The 25,918-nt window shown below is 40.2% G+C and overlaps 1 long non-coding RNA gene across 1 annotated transcript in view; it reads right to left on the bottom strand.

Annotated features, from left to right (window-relative positions):
• Positions 1–3,004: 3,004 nt before the first annotated feature.
• Positions 3,005–25,918, bottom strand: part of LOC117871570 — a 25,961-nt gene continuing 3,047 nt past the window's right edge. Inside the window, exons 2-3 of the long non-coding RNA XR_004644284.1 lie at positions 20,215–20,350; positions 3,005–3,227 (exon numbers count right to left, since the gene is read on the bottom strand). This is a non-coding gene — a long non-coding RNA (uncharacterized LOC117871570). The remainder of the gene's footprint in view (positions 3,228–20,214; positions 20,351–25,918) is intronic.

Here is a 25,918-nt window from a genome sequence, read left to right on the forward strand (position 1 = left end):
AAACATGCAAAATAGTGCTTTTTTCTTTTAATGTGGAAATGGACATTTTATGGAAAGCTTGCAAAACAACATTTTTGGGTTATGAGATTACCTGGAATGACAGTGACAATTCTTGCATGAAAGCTCACAAAAAATAAAAAAGCATTTTTGCATAGCTCTAATTTTGAGTTATTCTTCCGAGCAATGTAATATTTTCAGAAATAATAGTTCAACAGAGGAAAGTGAGAGATATGGAAAATATGTTTTTTCAGAGGAACTGTACTTTAAATATTTCATTACTGACGACTGGATAATAGAAGAGATTGACAATAGGTTGTATAGGCTAATCACTTTTATGCCATTCGTTTGAATTTGGACCAAGTCAGCTGTATCTGAAAGCAGCCATCTAAGGATTACTCATAGACTCATAGACTTTAAGGTCAGAAAGGACCATTATGATCATCTGGTCTGACCCCCTGCATGCTGCAGGCCACAAAACCCTTACCTGGACTCTGCTGTTGAAGTCCCCAATCCTGTGTTTTAGTGGCTTCAATCGGCAGAGACCCTCCTGCTAGTGATCCCTGCCCCATGCTGCGGAGGAAGGCGAAAAACCTCCAGAGGCTCAGCCAATCTACCCTGGAGGAAAATTCCTTCCCGACCCCAAATATGGCGATCAGTAAGACCCCGAGCATGTAGGCAAGAGTCTCTAGCCTGACCCCTGTTGGCCATTATACTATTTACGTACCATTGCTTGGTTTTCCTTGGCTACTATGTTTTACCATTAAACCATTCCCTCCATAAACTTATCTAACTTAATCTTAAAACCAGACAGGTCCGTCGCCCCCACCGTTTCCCTCGGAAGGCCGTTACAATATTTCACCCCTCTGACGGTCAGAAACCTTCGTCTAATTTCAAGCCTGAACTTCCCCACGGCCAGTTTATATCCATTCGTTCTCATGTCCACATTAGTACTAAGCTGGAATAATTCCTCTCCCTCCCTTGTATTTATCCCTCTGATATATTTAAAGATAGCAATCATATCCCCCCTCAGCCTTCGCTTTGTCAGACTAAACAACCCAAGCTCCTCTAGTCTCTTTTCATACGACAGGTTTTCCATTCCTCTGATCATCCTAGTCGCCCTTCTCTGCACCCGTTCCAGTTTGAGTTCATCTTTTTTAAACATGGAAGACCAGAACTGCACACAGTACTCCAAATGAGGTCTCACCAGCGCCTTATACAACGGAAGCAGGACCTCCTTATCCCTACTAGATATACCTCGCCTAATGCATCCCAAGACCGCATTGGCTTTTTTCACGGCCACGTGAATCATTGGTCTGAGTCCAGTCCCCGAGCACTTCATAACCACACTACAAAATCCTCCTGATTCATTTTATCTGCCACCATTGTCCATCTTGTCATAGAAGTCAAAGATGGAATGGGCTTTAGAGAGCAAACTATCATTGACCCTCAGAAATGGATATCTGGGGGTTGGAGTTGAGGTACCTTGGTAGTGCAGTGTGAAGAAGCTAATTTGGCTACTGTTCTGATGATAAATGGAAGAATTCAGTTTCCAAGTCTGTCAATCTAGCATCTTTCCTGAATGCTGCATTTCTTTCTATTAGACTGCATTTCTAATGGACATATGTAGATAATCCTCTAAATACAAAGTCCTGAGAAAATAGCAGTTTATTCATTTCTAAGGGAAGATAGGATGAAATGAATCTGAATGTAGTATTCATTATGTATATCTCAAACATAAGGAGAAACCTGGGGAACATGAAGGAATTTAGCATTAAAAGCTTTATGCAGCAAGATCTGAGATAAGATATTTTTCAATGCACATGCAGCACAAAAGCACCAAACTATTAAAATTTGTATTAGGCATTTGACATTGACAGCCACAGACTGGAGGAGAAGTGAAGAGAAACACAGGATACATTTTTGTTTCTGTAATGGAAATGTCTGTCTGCTCTAAACTTACCAAGAAACTCAGCAGCAAGAGCAGCACATGACAGAGTGGAATCAGGAAAAACAAAAACAACCTGGGCATTCTCACCTGTCAGCTTGGTTTCATCTTGTATTGTATTTGGAAACAGTATGTTTTCTTCTCTCTCCAAATTACTACATGTGATTATATATTAAGAGTGTGATTGTACCACCCTTTTTCATCTTTATGAGTTCCATAGTTCTAATGGAATATGTAATAAAGTACAAATCAGTGTGTAGTGGATTACACCATTGAGTATCAATAGTCAGAGGAAGAGTGGTTCAGAGGTTAGAGAGCCAGCCCAGGACTTGGGCAATCACTGTTTGAGTCCCTGCTGCACCACAGACTTTCCGCGATCTTGGGAAAGTTTCTTTGTGCCTTAGTTCCCTCTCTGAAAAATGATATTTCCCTTCTGGAAAAGGAGATTGTGAAGATAAATATAATAAAAAGTATGATGTGCACAGAAGTACCTAATGTAAACAGATAGTACTGGGCCCTGGGTAAATTATTTTGTATCACAAGCTCATACCTATTTGTCAATTCAGTGTATCCTAAACTGCTGCAAGTAGCTACATCGCACAAGAGGTTTCTGGGAAATCAGCTACTTATTTCCATTTCTGGGCATCAAAATTTACGTGGTTCAAGTTTGCAGTCAGATTCAAATGGGAGTTTTTTCTGAGTAAGTTATATGGGAGTTGACTGCCTGAACTGATACTCAGATATAATTTCTTTCCTCTCTCCATGGTGAAAAAAAGCCTTTAAAAATACAAAGTATGCAAAATATATTCTATGATAATAGTCCAAAATATGTCACTAACACTTTTAGAATTTTAGATAATGGTTGTAGAAAAACATAGGGCTTTTTAATTAAGGAAACAAAAAGAATGTAAATCTTATGTATTTATTGTAGCTGAGTAGAAACTTGACTCCAAGTTTCATTTGATATTTATATTAAAATTGCATGTTGATACTACAGAGTTAGGACACTCAACTGGATTTTCAATAATGACAAAACAATATGAATTTCCACACCACGTAGGGATGCTTCTCAACTCAGACCTGTTTTTGAAGTGAAACTTGGCAATGGTCACATGTTAAAAATAATTTCTCTGACATTTTTCTCCACTTAGCATCCTTTTATCTCTTTCCTCAAAGAGTATTGGCAGATTTTCAAGCAATGGCATATTGGTGACTTTCCCCTTTGATGGCATATCCTTTGATAAGCAGATCTTTTTCTTCATGTTGTGGTGGTGATTTTTTCCTATGAGGAAAACATATTTACACTTTAAAGATCAAATTCTAAGAAAACAGTGATTCCTGTGGGTGAAGTTAAATAAGCTGAGGAATGACTGTTGGACATAGGTTGATGCCAGAAACTTTTACATTTAAAGAAGAGCAAAATTATTAGTCAATGTCAAGCCAATCCCAGTCTCACCTATTGTGCCATGAAAAAGTAAACCAACAAAGCCAATACGTATTACACGGAGCATCAGATATGCCAGGACTGAATCAGCACTACATTGAAATTAGAGCTGGCTGAATTATTCATTGTGAATAATATTAATTATAAATGCAACCCTTTTTCTGTAAGGGTATTTGTTATACATAATCATTCAGTTGGTAGTTTGGAGGAAATAATTGTCAGCCTATGGGTTGTCTGAATTTTTATGTTTTGAATATTTATTATATGTGGTGGGTAATTGCTCACATACCCTGAGAGTTATTTTTCTTCTCCCTGATTGGACAACGTGAATATTTACCTAAGAGGATGATTAATTGGTAAGAATCAATGAGGAGTACTCTTGTTTGTGCACATATTCTTGATTCAGGAAAGCACTTATGCACGTTTAATTCCCACTGACTGATATGACCTGAGCACATACTTAAAGTTAAGCACATGCTCAGGTGCTTTCCTCAATCAGGGCCAAAAAGAAGAGTTCATATGAAACAGCTATTCCCAAAATATTCATAGACACAAAAACCCAGTTATTCAAAAGTTATATGGATTTGAACTTAAGCTGGTCAGAAAATAAGCAGTTTTTTCAAAGGAAACTTGACTTTCCAGTGCAAAAATCAAACCCAAAGTGTTTTGAATTGGAAATGCCGCCATGGAGGAAGGAAAGACAGAGGAAACAGAGGAAGGACTCGCTATCCCATGTGTGTCTTGTGTATGCTGAGATTTAGGACACTACGCTAACCCCCTAGTATACACCTGCCACACTCATGTAAAAAGTGACTTGCACTGAAGTGCTTTGGTTTCAAAGTAGAGTAAGCCATGCTGGTGCAGGTCAATTTATCCAGTATGCATTAGTGGCTTGCTCTGGTGGGGAAAACACCCCATGTAAGCAAGCCCTAAGGCAAATCCCTTCACTGCAAAGAGTATAGTCTCTGCAGACTCTTACTTTTATGAAAATAGGTGCAGTAGAAAGCATTTACAGGTAACTGCTTGCAGTAACACCTTAAAATATATCTGCTGGTACATCTCATCTGATATACCAGAGGCCTATGTGAACCTTTTGGTTTTAATGTCCAAGACTTTCGGATATTTTCCCCTCATAGCCTTGTCTGTCAGTTCTGTGTCACAGTCCTGTAAAGGTAAGTTTTCTAGTTTAGTACTTTTTTGGATAAAGGCCAAATCAGCTTGAACTAACTGTGTGTTTAGAATAAATAACAGGCAGGTGTGAATTATGGAGCTATTCTTTCATTGAGGGGCTCTGATGCTGTCATAAACTATGGGAATGAAGCTTAATGGCAAAACACTCTCCTTAGCACACAGCCAAGGTGAATAGGCTGTGCAGGGCCCATGGGATGGAATCCTCCTCACTGGGAAGTGGAGCAAGAGTGGGGTTCTAGGGTTGCTGGAATCCCCTGCATAAGTGTGTGCATGGGAGACAGGTGTGTTGGATTCACCCAGTGATGTATTCACAGGCCCCACTCTGCTATCACAGAGTGCAGAGATGAACTCCATGATGCATATACTCCCCACAGAGTTGAACTGTGCCAGTTCTGCTCCATTTATGGCCTTCTGTGGACTTTATTTGTGCTGCAGAATTTGATGTTAAGAGAGCTGTACATTCCCTATAACCAAGAGATTGAGTTATTACCACAGAATCCAGATATATAGATCTTCCTTCTGTTGCTCTCTACTTTCTACCACTTCTCTCCTAATCTAATCTCCTTCCCTAGCCCTCCCCCTCACTTCTTCACATTGTCATTGGAGTGGCTAGACCATCTGGTCCTGAAGCAGTGCTCCAGTGGCTTCTTCTCTATGGCCACAATGGCTTTGTGCAATTATTTGAATATCATATTTCACACTTAGGAATGATTAATAATTTGTGGGTGGCAGTGTTTGAAACTGAAGTCTGTCTGTGGGTAATAATACATAGATATTTCTAGTACAGTTTCTCTATTCTATTTCTTTATCAGCCATTTAAGGGGTCACTTTATACCTGAATAGAAAAAGTGTAAATTCTCAAGCACTGAGGGATAGATTCACAAAGGGACTTAGGAACCTATGTCCAACATTTAGGTGCCAATGACATTCACAAAACCACTCAGCTGCAGCCAAGTCAGTAGTCACCTAAATCCACATAGGCACCAAGATTCCATCAGTGGGCATGCACAAAGCCACCCCAGCTAATGAGTTGCTCAGAGCCCTGGCTCATGCCAAAGCCCCCATAGAATTCTCAAACAGGGGGTTCCCCTGCCTCTCTTGCAGCAAAGCCTGATGTGGTAGGTGTGCTCAGAGCACCCCTAACCTGAAGAAATGAGAGCCAGGGATGAGCAAGTCAGGCATTTTGGAGGCTGGCTGGTATGTGTGCCTGGACAACAGGATGCCATAGAGTTAGGCATTCCTTTTGAGATTCTAAACTTCAGTACTTTAGATCTGCTGATTAGTCCATTTCACAGTCTCTCTGCTACTAAATCTTCTGGTGGTCCTGATGTCTGAATGCCCCTAGCAGCTGTGGAGCTTAGTGTAAAATCTCCATAATAGAGTTGATTCAGGGTCACAGGATACCATCTTTGATTACACCTTCCTCTCCCCCGCCCCCACAAGCTGGTCTGGGATCAGGAGCACATTTTCTTTCATATAATGATCTCTCAACATGCAGTTCAAAATTATCCAGAAACCAGAGCTAGCATGACTAATTTGTCTGAACAGCTGGACAAAACAAGGTTAGACTTTTTCCATGTTTCAAAAATCTCTAGGGGAGCTTATTATAAGAACCAGCGTAGCAGAAAGAAAACTCTGAAGTAATAAACAATATGGCTATTATGAGGAAGGAATTTATAGATCAACATGCTCACATACAAACCCTGAGAGACAAAGACAGTGATCTTGCAAACCACCAGCATGGATGCATTTTAGGTAGACTTGAAAGGTCAGCATTACCCTATGTCTTGCTGGAAAAATCAATTTATTGCAATTTTATTTGCTCCACAATAATTATCTGAAAAATACCCAGCTATTGAAAAGACTTACCACTCCCTAGCTAGCCCTGCTGTCCACACTTAGGACACAAAGACAGGCCTATCATTGCTGGTTTCCTAAGAATTAATTATGTGCTGAGGAAGAGAGAAAAGCCTAAGGCAACATCAAATGTGTGTTCTCCCCCTCCCCCAGGATTACAATGTAAAGTTGGCAAGGCAAAGGAAAGAATTAAAACAAAATAGAGAGTCTTTTGGTTAAGGCCCTGGACAGGGACTCAGGAGATCCAGATTCCTTTGTCAGTCATAAACTGGCAGTGTGACCCTGGGGAAGCCATTTAATCCCTTTGCCTCAGGCCCCATTTGGAAAATGGAGATGATATCTTTCTTCCATCTTGTGTCTATTTAGGAGATTTTCCAAGGCAAAAATGGGAGCTAGGTACCCAAATCTTATTGACTTTCCATGAGATTTGTGCACTTAACTGCCCTTTGTGCCTTTGGAAATCTCCCTCTTAGATGTCAAGATACTTGAGGCAAGGACTCTCTCGTACTATGTATACAGTGCCTAGCACAGAGAGGCCCTGACTGAGATTGGGCCCCCAGGCACTGCCCTAATACAAATAATGAGATGCTACCAGAAACATTGAGTTAAGCATTCCTTATGTAATAAGCTTTCCTGATAGGCCATCTCACCTAGAGAAACGAAAATAAATCACCTTCCCTGAAGGTAAAGTTGAGAAATTTCTCTTTTGTTGCCAATAAGGAAACATATACAAGCAAAACAGGAACAGATCTTAGTTTGATTGCCCAGATCCTAGGGTGTGATGCAACATTTACCTTTCTCTACAGATTCAGATCCCGATGTCCAGTCTCTACTGCTAATATATGGAACATGGCTGGGTCTTCCTTACACATATCCCAGTGATCCAGGACTGCCATATTGCACCCTTGAGACTGGTGGCAGTCAGCATAATTTGGGGTTCGTCTACATGTTGAGCTGGCAGTGTAAATTCCAACTCAAGGAGACGAATCTATGCTAGCTCTGATCCAGCTAGGATCACAGTGTAGCTGTGGCAGCATGAGCAGCAGGAGGGGTAAGTCACCCTGAGTAAATGCCTAGTGTCTAAGACAGGTATGTATTCAGGGCAGCAGGTAGCCCCTCTTTCTGCTCGTACCACTACAAGTAGTTTGATCAGTGCAGGTATGTCTTCCTGAGCTAGAATTTACACCACCCACTCCAAGTGTCGACATACTCTTTGAGCAGATTCCCAGAGCAGCTGACTGATGCCAGCAGGCAGCTTGGTTCAGACTGGGATCAGGATCAGAGGAGTGCAGAAACCACCTTTGCATCTCTGCACCACCGTGACCTGTGCCCTATGTCAGGGATCTAGGGAAGAGACTCCTACCAGTGGTGACACACGGAGTGAGAAAAGTACTCTGCCACTTGAACTACTTGGAACTTTACCCAATTTAAATGATGTCTCTGCTTTTGGAAACATTTGGCTCATTTAAAGGTACCAGCCACCCCTTCCTTGTTTTACAGTGGTTAGCAAGGTAACTGCTTTCTTCAAAAATACTAGCTATCTTCTTCCGGTGATCAAAGAACAGAATTACTCAGCTGAAGAGGGACTTAAACAGCTACAAATATTCTCTGCAATTATCCTGCCTATTGCCCTGGAATATCCTACATTCACTCAGATAAGACATGTATTTGCTTGGTAAAATTGAAATGTATTTTATTGGGTTTTGCTTTTTATTAGAGGCTTTTCATCAGCATAGTAATGCAATGTATCATATGCATTAAAGACCATTACTCTTCACAACAGCTGTTTAGGGTAGGGAAGTTTTATTATCCCCATGTACAGATGGGGAACTGAGGCACAAAGGCTCAGATATTTAAAGGTAAACTTGTGGAAGCCTAAATACATGCATAGGGGCCAAGACACAGATCTTCAAAAGGTATTTCAGTGGAAGTTTGGAGCTTTAATACCTTTGAGGATCTATCACTCTTCAATTGAAATTTTATCTGAATTCACTTCAAATATTAGCTTACTGTGAGGACAAATTAAAGAAAAAAGCATCTTCGGGTGGTTTGAGGTGAATAGATTTCATGTTTTTCTATGACAAGACAATTATTTGAATAATGAACATCATGACTATTCATTGAAAGTCGCAATTTGTTATTCCATTGGACAGATTAACAGTCATGGTGGTGGCCATTCTCCCATGGTAGCACAACTTCAGGTTTAGATACAATCTACAGACTAAATAGAGTAATAATTACTACTTGTACTGTTTTTACTAACAGTAAATACTGTTTTAACTAACCGCTGTGCATTTGCAAAACTCTAGGAATATAAAGGAAAATGGGTTTATAAAAGGGGTAGTGGGGTTTTATTTTTATATAGTACTTTCACTGATGGTGACATTTCCATAGCTGCCCAAAGGAGGTGAACATCTAGTGCCTATCAATTTTATCCATGACCTTCTAGCAGATGGCAGTTCAATTTAGAACTAGTCAAACCAACAGTAATATCTTAGGAAATATAAACAATTTTTTTTACAGGTTTGCTAAAAATTGTAAAAGACAACATTTGACTATAAAAAAAGTCAGTGAACTGAACAAAAAACAAAGTTTTGGTATGAGGATTGATTGAGTATTTTTTAATTTTTTTCCCATTAGAAATCAAATTACTCACATAAACTTCATGAAGAACCCCCCGCGCCCCAAAAAATGATTACTTAGCATTTCACTAACAGATGTAACTTTTCCTGTCATGATGCTTGACTGGACTACAGTTGGCCCCTGTACAATGGATGCCCAAGTTTTGATTTTTTTCCTTCAATTTTCTACGAAAAGGAAAATGTAGCAGTATGCGGCTCTTTTCAATATAGTTTGATAAATCATTGCTGCTATGCATCTATTTCTAATTACTCAGTTTATTTCCAATAGGCACATATGTGTCTAGCTGATGTCTCATAATTACCTTATTCTTCAAATCAAATCTGTGGGGGTGGTATGTACAATAACACTACTGTAATCTGTAAAAAAGTTTGAACTCTAGAATATATCATCATCAGGCTATGAACACTTACGTTTATTTGAAATCCAGTTGCTATTTTAAATGGATTTCTTTTTAGATTTATAAAATCCTGGGGGCTATTACATAAGCCACTGGGTATATTTACATTAAAACCATAATTAATCAAATGTTTAGTATCAATGCCAATAATGACATTATTAAAGGACAAGCCTCATATTTATGAATGTCACCATGCTGCAATAAAGAGCATTTAAAAAAGCCAAAGAAAAGCTCCCAGACCAGTCACTCATAAAATCATTAAACAATTCACTATTGTCAACCAAGCTATGAGGCAAAGAGCTGAGTACAACAAATTATCATTTAAAATGTTCAGTTACACAATAATAGCATACAGTACCATATGACTTAAAACTTGTGTTTTATCTGGATAGGGTTTTTTTTATATGTATAATAAGATCTTTCCAGATGTCAAATTATTCAAAGAATCCAGTGTAACGGCTTCAGCACCCGCCTTTTGCGATTGCCCCCTTCTGGCCAATACATTCCTGCACTCCCTCAGTTTTGAAGGGGGTGGCACCCATCTTCCATGGGCACCCCCTTTCTGGTTGGGTGTGAGCCTGCTTTTCTTTCAGTTCTTACAATGGAGTGGTCTCTGCCTCTTGCGAGCGCCCCCTCCCCCGGGTGATGGTTTTTTCAGCAGGTCTTCAGTGACTCAGGCCTCTGGCCAAGTCATGCAGCTGTCTCCCCTTCTGGGATATACAGTCTCAAGTTCTTTCTCATGGCTTTGGTATGGGGTTGTAGCTTCCTCCCCAGAGGTATTGCCTTCTTTAACAGCCAAACAGGGGCCCATCTCAGCACCCTTGGTTGGTGTCCTTTCAGCAGTCCTCGCCTGGGCTCCATCCTCAACCAGACCAGTAGGACCCAGCACAATACTCACACCTGGTCTGGCTAGGTTCTGGGCTCAGTCCCCTGTGCTCAGCCTGCCCACACTGACCAGTCCTTGGTCCTTCTGCTCTTCCAGCCAGTCAGGCACCCAGTCCTCCTTCTTTGAGCTCCAGGCAACAAGTGACTGCTCTGCCTATGCTACTTTTTTTTTTATATGACCATTCTGGCCCTGATTGATCACTCCAGTTGCTCCTCTGATGGACTGCTCCCCTGCAGCCATTCTAGGCTGTTTGGAGGACTTTTCCTCTACTCTTTTCTGAGGTGGGATGAGACAGGCCCATGAGGCCTCCAATAGAGGAACTCCAGACCTAGTCCACCCCATCACAGACAGTCCTGACATTATTATTTATAGGTACTTATACAACTCTCATCACTATATTATGTAAGCACCTCACAGTCATTGAGGGGTTTCAGCATCACAACTCCCCTATGAGACAGGCAAGTATTGTCTCCTTTTTATATATGGGAAACTGAGAGGGAAAAATCAAATGAGTTGCCCAAGATTTCACACAAGAAGTCTGTTTAGTGAAGAATTGAACTGGCATCATGAGAACCTCAGTCGGGTGCTCTATTAATTAGATTAGCCTTTCTACCCACTTATGTGGTTATGCAAATCTTCACCCATGCAAGTAAACCCATTGAAGCCAATGTTTACAGGATCAAGGACATGATGTGTTAAATTAAGATAGAAGATGTAGCTTAAAAATATTCTGTGACCGGTTGTGTAGACTCTGTCCAGAATTAGAAAGTGAAAGAATAAATTCTCTGGTTATTTGAAAATCTCAACTTTCAAGATGCTTCACAGACACTTCTTGCACAAGTATTTGGAACAGTTTGTCTTCATTCAAACTTTATTCTCATGACTGTTCACAGAAAGCAAAGAAAGGGAGTTGTGAATACTACAGAAGTACATTTGCCACTTACAACTGAAGCAGTGTTAGGGGATACTATTTATGCATTGCTTTGTAAGCTGCTGTTGTTGGTTGTTTTTTGCCTTTTTTTTTCTGAAACTGAAAGGCCAGATTTTCAAAAGGGCTCAGCTCCCATTTAAGCACCTAAATGAGTGCACTCAGCAACTCCCATTCAAATCTAGCCAACTTTGTTAGATGCCTGAATGTCAAAAATGCTCGGGCTATCAATCTGGTCCAAGGAACACTTTCTTCAGAACAATGCTCTCCAAACCCCTGTTATAGTGTTCTTTAGTTCTCTTGAACCGACCTGTCTCTGCCCAGTAGTGAGCTAGCTACCCCATCACTTTCTTTGATCCATATCTGACAATGTATTGTTTCCCTTCAGAAGCTCCTTTTCTCCTTAAGATGTAGTCCCAAGGGTATGCAAACTTTTTTTAAAATAAAACAAATATTTTGGATGGTTGGTTTGCTGTATGTTTTCCCCAGTTCTCCTAATCCCCCCTCCGCCAATATTCCCCCCCCCCCAAGATATTCTTGTGAAAGTTACATTGTAAAATGTAGAATAAATGTGCATCCCTATAATGGCTGGCAGCTGCCCTTGCCCAACCATTTCCATTGTTCAGGGTTCTCCTTTGGCCATTGACACTTGAGGGTAAGCTTTCAAAGCAGATCTGGAAGTTCTGTTCACATTAAGCCTACTGCTAGTGGAATATCTTAATGCAGTTATATAGTTGGATTTATGTATGATCCACTTTGAAAATATGTCCCTTCCAAAGTCAATGTTTCTTAAATATAAAAATGTCCCTTCTGGGGTAAACTTGATATGTTTGTGGATATCATATCAAAACAGAACTCTGAGCAGGCAGACATAATATTGCAGTCTGTTAAAACTTTGGCTCCAGGAGCTGAGATTTACCAGAGCAAAAAGGCATTTGTAGGAATGTACTATACCCTCAGGCCAATATTGTCATAGGGGTAATACTCTGTAGGTTGTGTTGCATTAATTTGGCTAGGATAACTTCCTCATTCAGACACTGAAAGAGATTGTTCTTTGGCATTTGCAGAGAGGTTCAGGAAGGCATCAAATACTGTGCATTAGTCCAGGGCTTTGTCAAATTCCATTTAATCAGTACTGTGATTTTTAAAATCTCACTGAGGTGATGTTTAAAATGTCCTGACTGAGAATTCCCAGATATGTTTCAGACTTGCATGCACAATAACAGGCCTTCAAAAGTATTTGCATTTGGCTTCTGATCTATATTTGCCAGGTTTAAAAATAACATTAATAGCTGCCAGGGTGAGCTTTCTCTAATTATGCATTTAGAATTCAGAACAATCAACCTATTCCACTATCAATCACAGGCTCAGTTTAAGAGCCTGTTGGTAATTCTTTTCCTAGTATTCCCCATGATAATTAGCACACTCCCACAGGGAGATGGTTTTTTTCCCCCCTGTTCTAAGCAGAGTCTTACAATATGTAGTTATTAAATTAAGGAAAGTGCTGCAGACATTTTTATCAGGATTTTACAATCCTAAGTAAAAGAAGCTTGGGCCCCAATCCTTTGAGCTCCTTTCTCAAGAATCTACCCTATCTTGGAGCACCCTCCTCCTACAAAACCAGGTTTCACTCTTGCTGAGCCAGCTCATTCCGTGGGTTAGTTCTGCCTGAAATTCTCTCACACAATCCAGGGAAGCTGTTTCCAGCAGGGTTGGTTGTTGTTATTTCAAGCCTCCTTAACAAAACAAATAAAAACCTCACAGGCTCTTCCCTCAAAGTCTGCGCAGGCCAAATCTGTCCCTCACACCAGTAAGTTCAGCAAACCAAAATTTCCTGGCTCTTTCCTCAGAGCCTCAGTAACAAAGGACATCACACAATCTCCCTTCTGTCCATTTGGTTTCTGGTTTCCTCTTTGCAGTAGTTCCAGTAGCAATCCATTGGGTGCACAGCCCCAGGCCCCTCAGCTTTCTGGAGGGTATTGCCATCTCCCCCCTCCATTTCCTGCTGCTCTCTTTTATGAGGATCAGCCAATTAAGTTCCTTCTTTTTTTCTGAGGTGCAGCAGATGGGGATAATTGGCCAGCCAGCCAGCTGCAGGCCTCTGACCCCAGAGGAATGGTATCTCTTATGCTTTCACTGACCCATTAAACAAATCAATCACACATCTGCACCGGAGTTGCTGAATGTCCTAGGGCAGTGGCTCTCAAACTTTTGTACCGGTGACCCCTTTCACATAGCAAGCCGCTGAGTGCAACTCCCCCCCCTTATAAATTAAAAACACTTTTTATATATTTAACATCATTATAAATGCTGGAAGCAAAGCGGGGTTTGGGGTGGAGGTTGACAGCTCGCGGCCCCCCCATGTAGTAACCTCATGACCCCCTGAGGGGTCCCGACCCCCTGTTTGAGAACCCCTGTCCTAGGGGAATGTGCTGCTTCTAGAGAGGTGCAAGGAGGGGCTGAAGAAGAGATCCTGGGAGAGAGTGTCTATGGGATCTGTACAGAGGCCAGGGTCAAGATTGTGGGGAAGGAGTGCATATAACCAAGTGTAATGAGTACAGAAATATTTGCTCTTTTCACAGAAGTGCTCTATTGTGTGAACCAAAGCCTTGATATCAATGGAGTCTTTCTATTAGTAACACACCAGCTGTGTGTCTCATAAAATTTGGATAATTATACAAGTTACATGATAGTTACAAAACATTTACACCAATAACCCAGAGCAACTCAAAGACATGCATTCCTTGCAAGTATCCTTGCAGCCCTCAGAGTTTCAAATATGTCTCCTTTCTCAGTCACTACAAAACACACACACACAGTTTCCTAGTATGTGCATTGCTTTCTTGGTGTTTAGCATACTTTCATTGCTTTGCATTCTTCAAACTAGGGAGAAGAAAAGCCATGAACATGACACACTTTCTGAACTGATGAAAATATATTGACACCTATGTAATTTGTTAAAACATTAGGTCCCCAAGGTGTTGCACAATCTGAAGCAAATAAAACCAAGCACTGTTTTGTTTTGTTTTCTTTTCATTAAGAAAGCAAGAGAGATGGCTGAGGAGAAAACAGCTCTACCATCAATAAATCCATAAAATGATAAAACAAGTTAATCATTTATCCTTCCCAGCAAGTCCAAAGGAAGGGACAAATGACAAAACCAATCAGGCTATTTGAGACCTACATGCCAAGGCAGAGAGGTGAAATTTCCTTAGACTGGATGGCAAGGACCAAGGTAGAGGCGAGGTCATGTAAAACATACCAAGTTTCAGGGTGCATTATATACTCAGAACACAGGACAAGTTTGCTTGAATCTCCACCCAGATTACATTGAAATTCAGCCCAAAGTTCCCCAAAAGTTTTGTAAATCTGGGCATATGTTGGTCAAGTTTCAAACCAATGTGGTCTAAATTGTTGTGGGTGATTACCTTCCTCTTCATTTAAGAAGGGAAGGCTTTTTAGGTGGAAATGATCCAAAATTGCCAAATTTTGCATCTCATATTTACAAATGCAAAACTTGTGAAATGTAAACCATATGAATTAAAAACTGTAATAAGTTGAACAATCAAAACTGTTCAATTTAAAAATACCTTGAAAACAATACAAGTTAACTTATGCTCACCCAGGAGGTTGTTTCTTCTTATCTGAAGCATAAATACCCTAACTGACTGTAAATCAATTGCCTGAAATAGATGATAAAATCATGTCATAGAGACAAAATAAAACTACCAAGTTTAGCAAGAGGGGAAAAAATAGCACAAAAGTAAAATCTAACACTCAGAATAAGATATTTGCATGAAGAGTCCTGACCTGAGCATGACTTGTTATTGTCACTATCAGAGAGTCTGTACAAAGGAATAAAGAGGTTGGTAGAGGGAATGGATCTGAACTCAAAAACAGGCAGTGAAGATACCTGAGAGGGAGAGAGAATTCCATAAAGTTGGACATAACAACAGCATACATTTTATATATATATTTGTGCACCCATATTGACACATGCAGTTAATGTGACTGCACAAACAAGTTAGATATTTGCATGAGGAAATGAGTCTGAATACTAATTTGCATGTGCAAATGCATGATTTGCACATGGAACTGTGGCAACTGCATGCACAAAGGTAGGCTGATATACCCACACAGACCTTTGTCTTCACGTTGGGGCAAATCCTGTGCAGTGCATAGGGAGTGGAATTGAGGGTGAAAATCTGCCTCAGTTTGGTTTAGATTTATTATTTTTAAAAATCTTTAAATAATTTAACTGTTTATCACATATTTAGTGCATAGTTTGGCCTAAATGCATTTTATTTTCTAGCAGTGAATGTGAGACTGGCCATTTAAACCTTTTCAAGAACATATTATGGCACGTCTTTGACCCACTTATGAGTGCTGTACAATTATCAAAGCACAAAAACTGATTTTAAACTAAGCATGCAGGCATCCTTTTCCCTTTGTTAAATAAATGTTATAGGACAGCTAACTTCCAAGAGACCTATCTACAAGAAATAGGCAATGTTCTCTTTCAATTTCCAGTGTTTATTCTCTTCAAATAGCCAATTTAACAAGAGTTATATTGAACCACAAAGATTCTGTTTGAGCCACTTACAAGTACTAATTTATAAATCAGTAGCACTCCAGTAATTTCAAATTGCTCCAAGCACCACATGCCTAGAATTCCTATCCTTTAAATAAGTATTTCCTACTGCAAATGTACCTCTAAAAGCCACATTTACCAAATGAATATATATTTTATTTAGCTGTTTTTAATAGGGAAAATGAAGAAAGAAACAGAGAAAAGTAATACCTACAATTTGGGTAATATGGTCAGGAACAGAAAGATAATTTCAAGGACAGAAGATGTAAAAGATGTAAAAGAACAAGTAATAATGTTGTTTCTTACTTCGTATATTTTTGTCCAATTCTGCTATTACTCAGACTTTTGAATTGCATAACAACTGCTCTAAATGAAGATATGAATAAAATGAATGTTGCCTCAATTATACCTGATCTAACACAAGCTTCCAGAGCCAGGGGGATTGTGTGGTGCATGGTTACACAATGTAGCTCTCTTTCCTTGGTATGTGACTGGACCACATATAGGTTGATAGCTGCTTTGAATTCACAGAGATGTGCCATTTTAGCTGAGGCAGTAGGGTTGCATGCTTTTAGATCCAGAAATCCAGGTTTCAATCCCTGCAGACAACTCATCCAAGGCTGTTGTATTAAACGTGTGATGATGCTTAGGGTCTCCTCATGCAGTAGCATGCAAAAGGCCACAGGGCTAGGAATTGCATGAGTCTGTCATGACCTTGGGTTTAATCTGGACAGTTAACAATGGGACAACTCAGTTGCTCATTGTTTGAACATAGATGGATGGAAGGCCATTGGCAGCTATTGTCTCCCCCTACTACTGCTGCTCAGACAGGTTGCCTTTAGGTGACTCTTTGAAAGTGTCATAACCTCTTGGTAAAAAATTTACTCATTGAGTCCATCCACACTGGCCCCTGCTATTCACAGTTAACATATTAATGTGTATGTGAACTGGTGTCTACACATTTTTGTCGTGAGCCCCTTCACAGTTTCCAGCCCGCACATTGCAAGATCACACAATTGGAAATACAGTAAAGCCAAAAAGGAGCATTAAAAAGAGCCATTTAATTTGGTCTGAACTCAGTTCACTTCTTTATCATTCACCACACGACAACCTATTGAGAGTCACATCTCATTACAAGCATGTCTTGAGGCCTTATGGATTGTTATTTTCAATTCTGCTAATTATTAATGGAGGGTAATGGAAGAAGGTTACTCTCAATCAATAGCTATAATCACCAAATGACATACTGGTCTGTAGGAATAAGGGTGGCAAAGGCAAACCCACAGTTAGATAAAGGCAGAGTGGAAATCATTCCTCTATATATCCTTGATGAGTTTAAATCAAATGTTTAAATTAATTTTTTTGTTTTAAATGCGTTATTAGCAGGTACCCTAAAAGTCTGTGGCAGATTATTACTAATTTTGGCAGCATGAATAAGAGATTGCAGAAACAGTTCTTGATAGACTCGAGGTAATTTTTATCAGAACTTATACGCATACTAAATCTACTATGGCTACAGAATCCCTGAAAACAAATGCTTGTTTTTGTGCAATATTGGCTCCATTATGGCTTAGGCTTTTCAAGGTTAAGCCCATTAAGGTCTGTGCTTCTATCCTTTTTAATCATAAAAGGACGTGCATATTACTCTCTCACACTACTGTACTTTGAAAGTTAGTCACAGAGGATCACACTTACGTTACTAGCTACCGTAACATATTATGCACTCAACGCAATGTAATATTTTAAATAGAACAACATGCAATATTTGATATCGAAAAGGCATATTCCATTGACACAAGGCAAATTTTTAATAGCTTGGGAAGTTGCAGAGTCCTGTGCTGGGAATTCACCAGTGACTAATGGTTTTGTGTACCTTATGTTTTGGGTGCTCAGCTTGAGACACTTTAAAAGGACCTGATTATTATAGGGTTGATGTTCAGCACTTTCTGAAGATCAGTCTCCAGTTGGACATCCAAAATCATTAGTCACTTGTGAAAATCTTAGTCAGAGCTTCTGCACATCAAAGGATGGGTTGAAATGGATGGGCTTGTGGCTATGACATCAAAGATGGCCACATGCTGCCTGTTTGCAGAATTAAGTATGACATGCTTAAGCTGAATTAGTCACACATCATCTAGTCCTGGTTCTAGAAGATGCAAGATTTTAGTCAGAGATAGAGAAGGTCTCCAGTCAGCCCACTATTGGCTACTGTGTCAGGTGTTTCTGTTTCAAGGAGGAAGCATCTGAGAATATGGGTGTTGGAACTGGGAGGGTGTATCTGGGGAAAAAGGAAGAAGGGTGTGGGAGTGGCGGCAGAAGAGAAACCACTGGAATTAGCCCAACAGCTGCATACACAGTCCTTAACAACCTAGTAGTCTATGGTAACAAATTTTTAGTACGGTTAGGGGTATGGCCACATAGCCTTTTACAAGGAAATCAGTAGTAAGAGCAGGCATTTGGCTTAGTAGTGGGCATACTATGTTATACTACTCTAGGTGTTTTCTTCTAGTACTTGGTTCTGCCTTATCCCTACATGCATTGTAAGGAGTTATGTCCTTGTGCAATTCCAGATGGGCATGATGATGTAGTTGGAAAGCTGCTTTCCTCCTGGAGGTTTGTTCTTTATCATAATCTCCACTGCCCTTTTATGGATGATGTGGTACTCCAAAAGTTGAGTAGCTCATTTGCAACATTGAATAAATGTATTAATGTTCATGTTCACTGTTGCAGGCCCAAAGTTGCTGCAAACATGAAGGCAAAATCCATGGGTGAATGGGACTGCAACTTTGGGCTCGGTGTGTAGGATAAAATTATGTTTTTCTTCTCTCTCCTGTATTTTTCTCAATGATCCAGAGACAATTATAGTGGGATCCAGGATAGGGAATGAACAGAGGCTGGCAAATCACCATCTCCGGCCAGCCACATTCTCCATTCAGCCTGCCACAAATTGCAGCAGGTCCCTAGATGCCTGTGTAGGTCCAGATGGAAGATCATGAGGTGGTGAGTGAGTGTTAACATGCCATGGTAGTGTCAGTTTAAAGGCGTTTATTTTTATTTTTGTTGTAGGGTGAGTGTGGCGGTGGTAACCTACCATCCAGACTTCACTTGACAATCAGTATTTTCAGTGTAATTTTAAATCTACTAATGTTTCTTTCCAATGTTTTCTCATTCAGAAATAGGAATAAACGGATTGACATAGTGATTTGAACTAAGCTTCATCTCATTCAGTATCCTGTCGCTGACAATGGCCAATACTAGGTACTTCAGAGGAAAGTTAAGGAACTCTGCATATATATGGGATGACTAAATGATGCTGTATTTACTGAATAGTCTCATTGATTTAAATGTTACTTCTTGCTGAAGAAAGTTCTTTTCAATGTAAGGGAGCAGAGTCTGTCCCTTAATTTTATCTCCACATATATTAAAGTTTCACTTTGTTAAAATAAAACATGTTGTTCAAAGCATGTTCCAACAGAGCCTAGAGCAGCCAGACAAGAGATGCCTTCACTGTTCTTGGGACTGCCAGGCTTAAGGGAGGGAAGGTATTGGGACAGGTGCCCAAGAGTCCCAGGGTCACCAGGCAGCAAAAATTCCTAGCATTCCAGAGCTCCCTTTCAAAGGCTGGATTTTTCACAACCACTTAAGGCTATGTCTACACTGAAATGTAAGCCCAGGGTTAGCAGAAATGAAGTTAGCATACCCAGGGTTTGTTAACCTAGGACTTGAGCATCTATATTCATTTGTAACCCCGAGTTAAAAATTATTGAACCCAGGGTCCCAATCTAGGGCTCCAGCATCTAAACTGCATTAAGAAAGCCCGAATCCAACCACCCATATCCCAGACTTCCTTGAATCCTCCCTTTGTTAGTGGTGTGGGAAAACTTGAGTGTGCAGAGAACAAAGTCAGCCCCTGGGATTGTGAAATATTTTTGAAGGATTCCCAGAGCACGAGTCCAGTAGGGCTGCAACTTCACTGCAAAGCAATAGGGCTTGAACCTGGGTCGTGGTTTGACTCAGTTTCAGACCCTACCCCCTGTGGGGTCCTGAGACACTGGGTCCAAACCCTGGGTTAGCATGTAGATGGAAAGGGGATTAGGCTTGAGCCTGAGTTTGAATCCTGGTTTACATTGCAGTGTAGACATACCCTAAGTTAATTAAAAGTAGGGCTAGTAAAAAAATTTCATTCTAAACTATTTTTGGCAGAAAATTGGGCTTTTAATTAAACTTTTTTTCCATGCAGAGTGCCTAATTTCTGTAGAAAATTTTGATTTTTCATCAAAAACAAACACCCTAGAACCAAAAGATTTCCATTCAGATATCTTTCCACAGTACCTTATGGGAGTTGTAGATTGATTTCCTCATGAGTCAGGCCCCTCAACCAGACCATGTCTGCCATGCTTCACAATGGCCAGGTACTTCCATGATTTAGCTGCCTTCCTCACCTCTGGTGCATCATCGGAGATGTAGTCTGTAATTGTAAATGGGAAACCATCATCAAGTGGGTGTGTTTCCAGTGGGGTCGGTTTTTGTCCCCACACTATTTAATATTTTTATCAATGACCTGGAAGAGAACATAAAATCATCACTGACAAAGTTTGCAGATGACACAAAAATTAGGGGATTGGCAAATAATGAATAGGGTAGGTCACTGATTCCAAGCAATTTGGATCACTTGGTCAACTTGGTCAGCTGTGCGCAAGCAAACAATATGCATTGCAGTGCAACTAAGTGTAAATGTAAACATCTGGGAACATAGAGTGTGAGCCATTATTATATCCTGGGAAGGAATGACCCTGAAAAGGATTTGGGGGTTGTGGTGGATAATCAACTGAACATGAGTGCCCAATGTGACACTATGGCCAAAAGAGTTAATGCAGTCCTGCGGTGCATAAACAAAGAAATCTTGAATAAGAGTAAAGAGGTAATTTTATCTCTGTTTGGCTCTGGTGTGACTGCTGGAAAACTATGTCCAGTTCTGGTATCAACAGTTAGAAAGATGTTGATAAATTGGAAAGGGTTCAGAGAAGAGCCATAAGAATGATGAAAGGATTAGAAAACATGCCTTATAGTGATAGACTCAAGGAGCTCATCTATTTAGCTTAAAGAGAAGGTTAAGGGGTTACTTGCTTACAGTCTGCAAATATCTACATGGGAAACAAATATTTAATAATGGGTTCTTTAGTCTATCAGAGAAAGATATAATACTATCCAATGGCTGGAAGATGAAGGTAGACAAATTCAGACTGGAAATAAGGCATTTTTTTTAACAATGAGAATAATTCACCCTTGGAACAATTTACAAAGGATCTTGGTGGATTCTCCATCACTGGCAATTTTTTAATTTTTAAAAATATTCTGTAGGAATTATCTTGTGGAAGTTCTATGGCCTTTGTTATACAGGAGGTCAGATGGGATGATCATAATGGTCTCTTTTGGCCTTGGAATCTATTAAAAATCCCTCTGGTGTGCCTGCACCCAAAAATTATGCATTTTCAGCTTATGGGCCCCTTACTCATTTTGCGGCCAGGTCTAGTGTTCAGCCTGTCTGTATTCACTCAGAAGTCTTCTTTGTAAATAAATATTCTATGCTCACCCAAGTTCTTTGAAAATTAGACCCCACAATGAGTATTGAAGGCAGTCACCAGTCCTTATCCTTGTGCAGTGAAGTTCAGAAACAGTTCTGCAAAATATATCATATCTATTACATGTGCCCAAATGCTTATTTAGTATTATAAAGGGTTGGTGGTAAGTTTAGTATCTTGAGATGATACTCATCCACACATACCTACAGATGCAATATTGTTGAGGAGTACTACACAAATTCTAAAGGGTTAAAGAGCTTAATTATTCTGTTTAAGAAACAGTTCCTTGATTAGGTGAATTATATACATCTTATTTCAGTATGTGTTCAATATAGCTATACATATATTGCATTTTATATTGTTTAAATGTCTTTCCTCCTGCAGAGACCCCTTCTCCTTCTCACTTTTCAAACTCAATAGCACCTGTTTAAAGAGCATTCTCTCCACATTACTATGTGCAAGAGTGATAGGTTGGTTTTTCATTCAAGTGCAGTATCCACCATGCCTCCACAGATACAACCTAGACAGTAGATGTTCAATGTGTTTGTGACATTGCCCTGACTTTTGGGCAGGCAGATTTGATGCTGAGGGACATTCAGAGCTATCACAAGACCGTTGCTAAACCGAGCAGCATCTGACACTGCCTCTGCTTTGAACAGAAACACTTTAAATAGAATGCATGGGCCTGAGTGCTTATTCAGAAGTCAGACCTGAACAATTGTTTGGTATACAGAAGGCTCATATGGATGATTAACGGACTCTGAGTAGCTTTTTACCAGTTGCTTGTGAAGAAGAAAAAATATAATCATGCCATTAACAAGTAAAATGCATGACTTTGGTTCTTTGAATTATAATGGGATCCCACTCTCTCCCAACCAAGGATGTGAGGTGTCTCTGCTCTACAACTTGATAAATGGTTAATTATTCAGAATCAGTACAAAGCAGAACAACCAGTTGAGGAAAAGCTTTCAGCAAACAACAAGCTTCCAACTACAGGTAAAAAAAAAAATGGAGCTACAGCTCTGCAGATTGTTTTTTACTGCAAGCTACTACTGAATCTCAGATGCCAGTGTATTCATTAAACTTTATATAAAGGTTGTTCTTGATGTAAAGGCACATGTGGTGTTTTCATCTGAACTTTAAAGACCTCACTGATACCTCATGGAGAAACTTGAAAAAAGGTGAGATGCTCTGCTGGTTTAAATCAGTGTAACTCAGGGCATGGCTACACTTGCCGATGTAGAGCGCTGTGAGTTAAACCAGCCTTCGTAGAGCGCAGTAGGGAAAGTGCTGCAGTCTGTCCACACTGACAGCTGCAAGGTCACTGGCGTGGCCACATTTGCAGCACTTGCAGCGGCATTGGGAGCAGTGCATTATGGGCAGCTATCCCAGCATGCAAGTGACTGCAACGTGCTTTTCAAATGGGGAGGTGGGGTGGAGTGTAACAGGGAGTGTGTTGTGTCTAAGTGGGGGGAGAAAGAGTGGGTTTTTGGGGGGCTGAGAGCATGTCAGCATGCTGTCTTGTAAGTTCAGACAGCAGCAGACCCCTTCTCCCCCCCACTCACAGCATTCCACCGTAATGGTTGCTTTCACAACTAGGGCATATAAGCAGCCAGCTTTCAGAAATGGAGCTTTCAAAGGGCATACCCTCATTCCTGCTGTGATTCAAAACAAAGACAAGAGTGGACGCTTGACTTAAGGGCATTATGGGATGTTTCCAGAGGCCAATCAGTGTGCAGTAATGCAACACCCCGTTCACACTGGTGCTGCGGCACTCCAGCGGGGGCACAGCAAATGGTATTCCACTCGCTGAGGTGGAGTACCAGCAGCGCTCTAGCCGTGGAGTCAGAGTGCTCTATGTGCCTTGCCAGTGTGGACGTGTAGTGAGCTAATGTGCCCAGAGCTCCTTTATTACGCTGTAACTCGCAAGTGTAGCCAAGCTCTCAAATAGAGTTAATGGAGCTGCACTGATTATCAAGTCATAGAACAGAGACACCTCACATCTTTGGGTGGTAGAGAGTGGTACCACATTATAATTCAAAGGACCAAAGCCATGCATTTAAGAACTGGCCCTTTGTTAGAAACAATTTATACAAACATACAGTAATTTATAGTATTTCCAGTTTTTTCTCCCTTGTTGCTTGATTTGCTGCTTTAGTTATTTAGGACCTTATATGAAACTACATCTTTGAAGGCAATGATAGATGTTCATCTGGTTCCCATGGGTATTGTTACTCTGCAATCTTTGTGTGGGACATCATAATTATTGTCCTAGGAGATTACTATGATGTCACAAACAAGAATTATTATTTAATTAGATAATTTCACTGCCATATTGTGCTATGTGAAATCTTATAGGTTCAAACTGGAAGCAAAGTCAGGATTGGTGAGCACTTAAATGTGAGCTCTCCAAAATCACTTAAATGATCCAGGAAGAGCCGATGGTGACTCATTACATAGTGCTCTCCTTCTGAGTCAGTTATGAAACAATGCTTCAGCATGGTGCTAAGAGACACCGTGCTGCGTGAGATCCTTTGGTTTGGGTAAGATGTAACCCTGAGGTTCTGATAACTTGTGGATGTTAAAGATCCCAGTGCATATGTCATAACAATCAGGGGTATTAATGCTGGTTTCCTGAACAAATTCTAATTTGGATCATTAAAATCCCCTGGCAATTTCATCTGGATTAGATATTCTTCATTTCATATCTGAAAATATTGTGTTTTGTTGCTGTGCAATAATAAGAACATAAGAACAGCCATACTGGGTCAGACCATAGTCCATCTAGCTCAGTATCCTGTCTTCCAACAGTGGCCAATTCCAGAAGCTTCAGAGGGCATTAACGGAACAAGGGAATTATTGAGTGATCCATCCCCTGTTGTCCAGTCCTAGCTTCTGGCAGTCAGAGGTTTAGGGACACTCAGAGCATGGGATTGCATCCCTTACCATCTTGACTAATAGCCATTGATGGGCCTATCCTCCATGAACTTATTCAATTATTTTTTGGCCCCAATTATACTTTTGGCCTTCACAACATCCCCTGGCAATAAGTTCCACAGGTCGACTGTGCATTGTGTGACAAAGTACTTCTTTATGTTAAACCTGCTGCCTATTAATTTTGTTGTATAACCCATAGTGTTGTTTTATGTGAAGGGGTAAATAACACTTCCTTATTCACTTTCTTTACACCATTCATGATTTTATAGACCTCTATCATATTCTAAGATGGAGTGACCAGAACTGCACATATTCAAGATGTGGGCATACCAGGGATTTAAATAGTGGCACTACGATATTTTTTGTCATATTATTTGTCCCTTTCCTAATGGTTTCTACCATTCTGCTAGCATTTTTGACTGCAGCTGTACATAAACCAATGTTTTCAGAGAACTCTCCACAATGACTACAAAATCTCTTTCTTGAGTGAGAACAGCTAAATTAGACCCTGTCATTTTATGTATAGTTGGGATTATATTTTTCAGTGTGCATTTTCAACATTGAATTTCATCTGCCATTTGTTGCCCAGTCACCCAGTTTTGTGAGATCCCTTTGTAGCTCTTGCAGTCAGCTTTGGACTTAGCTACCTTGAGTAATTTTGTAGTGTATGTAAATTTTGCCAACTCACTGTTCATCCCCTTTTCCAGATAATTTATGAATATGCTGAATAGCACAGTTCCCAGTACAGATCCTTGGGGAGGCTGCTATTTACCTCTTTCTATTGTGAAAACTGACCATATATTCCTATCCTTTATTTCCTATCTTATAACCAGTTACTGATCCATGAGAGGACCTTCCCTCTTATCCTATGATTGCCTACTTTGCTTAAGAGCCTTTGGTGTGGGACCTGGTCGAAGGCTTTCTGAAAGTCCAAGTATACTATAGAGATCAGATCAGCCTTGTACACATGCTTGTTGACACTCTCAAAGAATTCTAATAGGTTAGATTTCCCTTTGCCAAAGCCATGTTGGCTCTTCCCCAACATATTGTGTTCCTCTGTGTGTCTGATAATTCTGTTCTTTACTGTAGTTTCAACCAATTTGCCTGGTACTGAGGTTAGTAGGTTAGTAATCCTATAATTGCCAGGGTTGCTGCTGGAGACGTTTTTAAAAAAAAATGTGTTACATGAACTATCTTCCAATTATCTTGGTCAGAGGCTTATTTGAGCAATAGGTTACATACTATAGTTAGTATTTCTACAATTTCATATCTGAGTTTCTTCAGAACACTTGGGTAAATACCATCTGATACTGGTGATGTATTATAGTTAAATTTAACAATTTATTGCAAAGTCTTTTCTATTGACATTTCAATCTGAGACAGTTCCTCAGATCTGTCACCTTAAAAGAATGGCTCAGGTGTGGGAATCTCCCTCACCTCCTCTGCAGTGAAGACCAATACAAAGAATTCATTTAGACTCATAGAATATCAGGGTTGGAAGGGACCTCAGTCCAAAC

This window comes from Trachemys scripta, chromosome 2 (genome assembly GCF_013100865.1).
Source record: "Trachemys scripta elegans isolate TJP31775 chromosome 2, CAS_Tse_1.0, whole genome shotgun sequence".
Taxonomy (NCBI): domain Eukaryota; kingdom Metazoa; phylum Chordata; order Testudines; family Emydidae; genus Trachemys; species Trachemys scripta.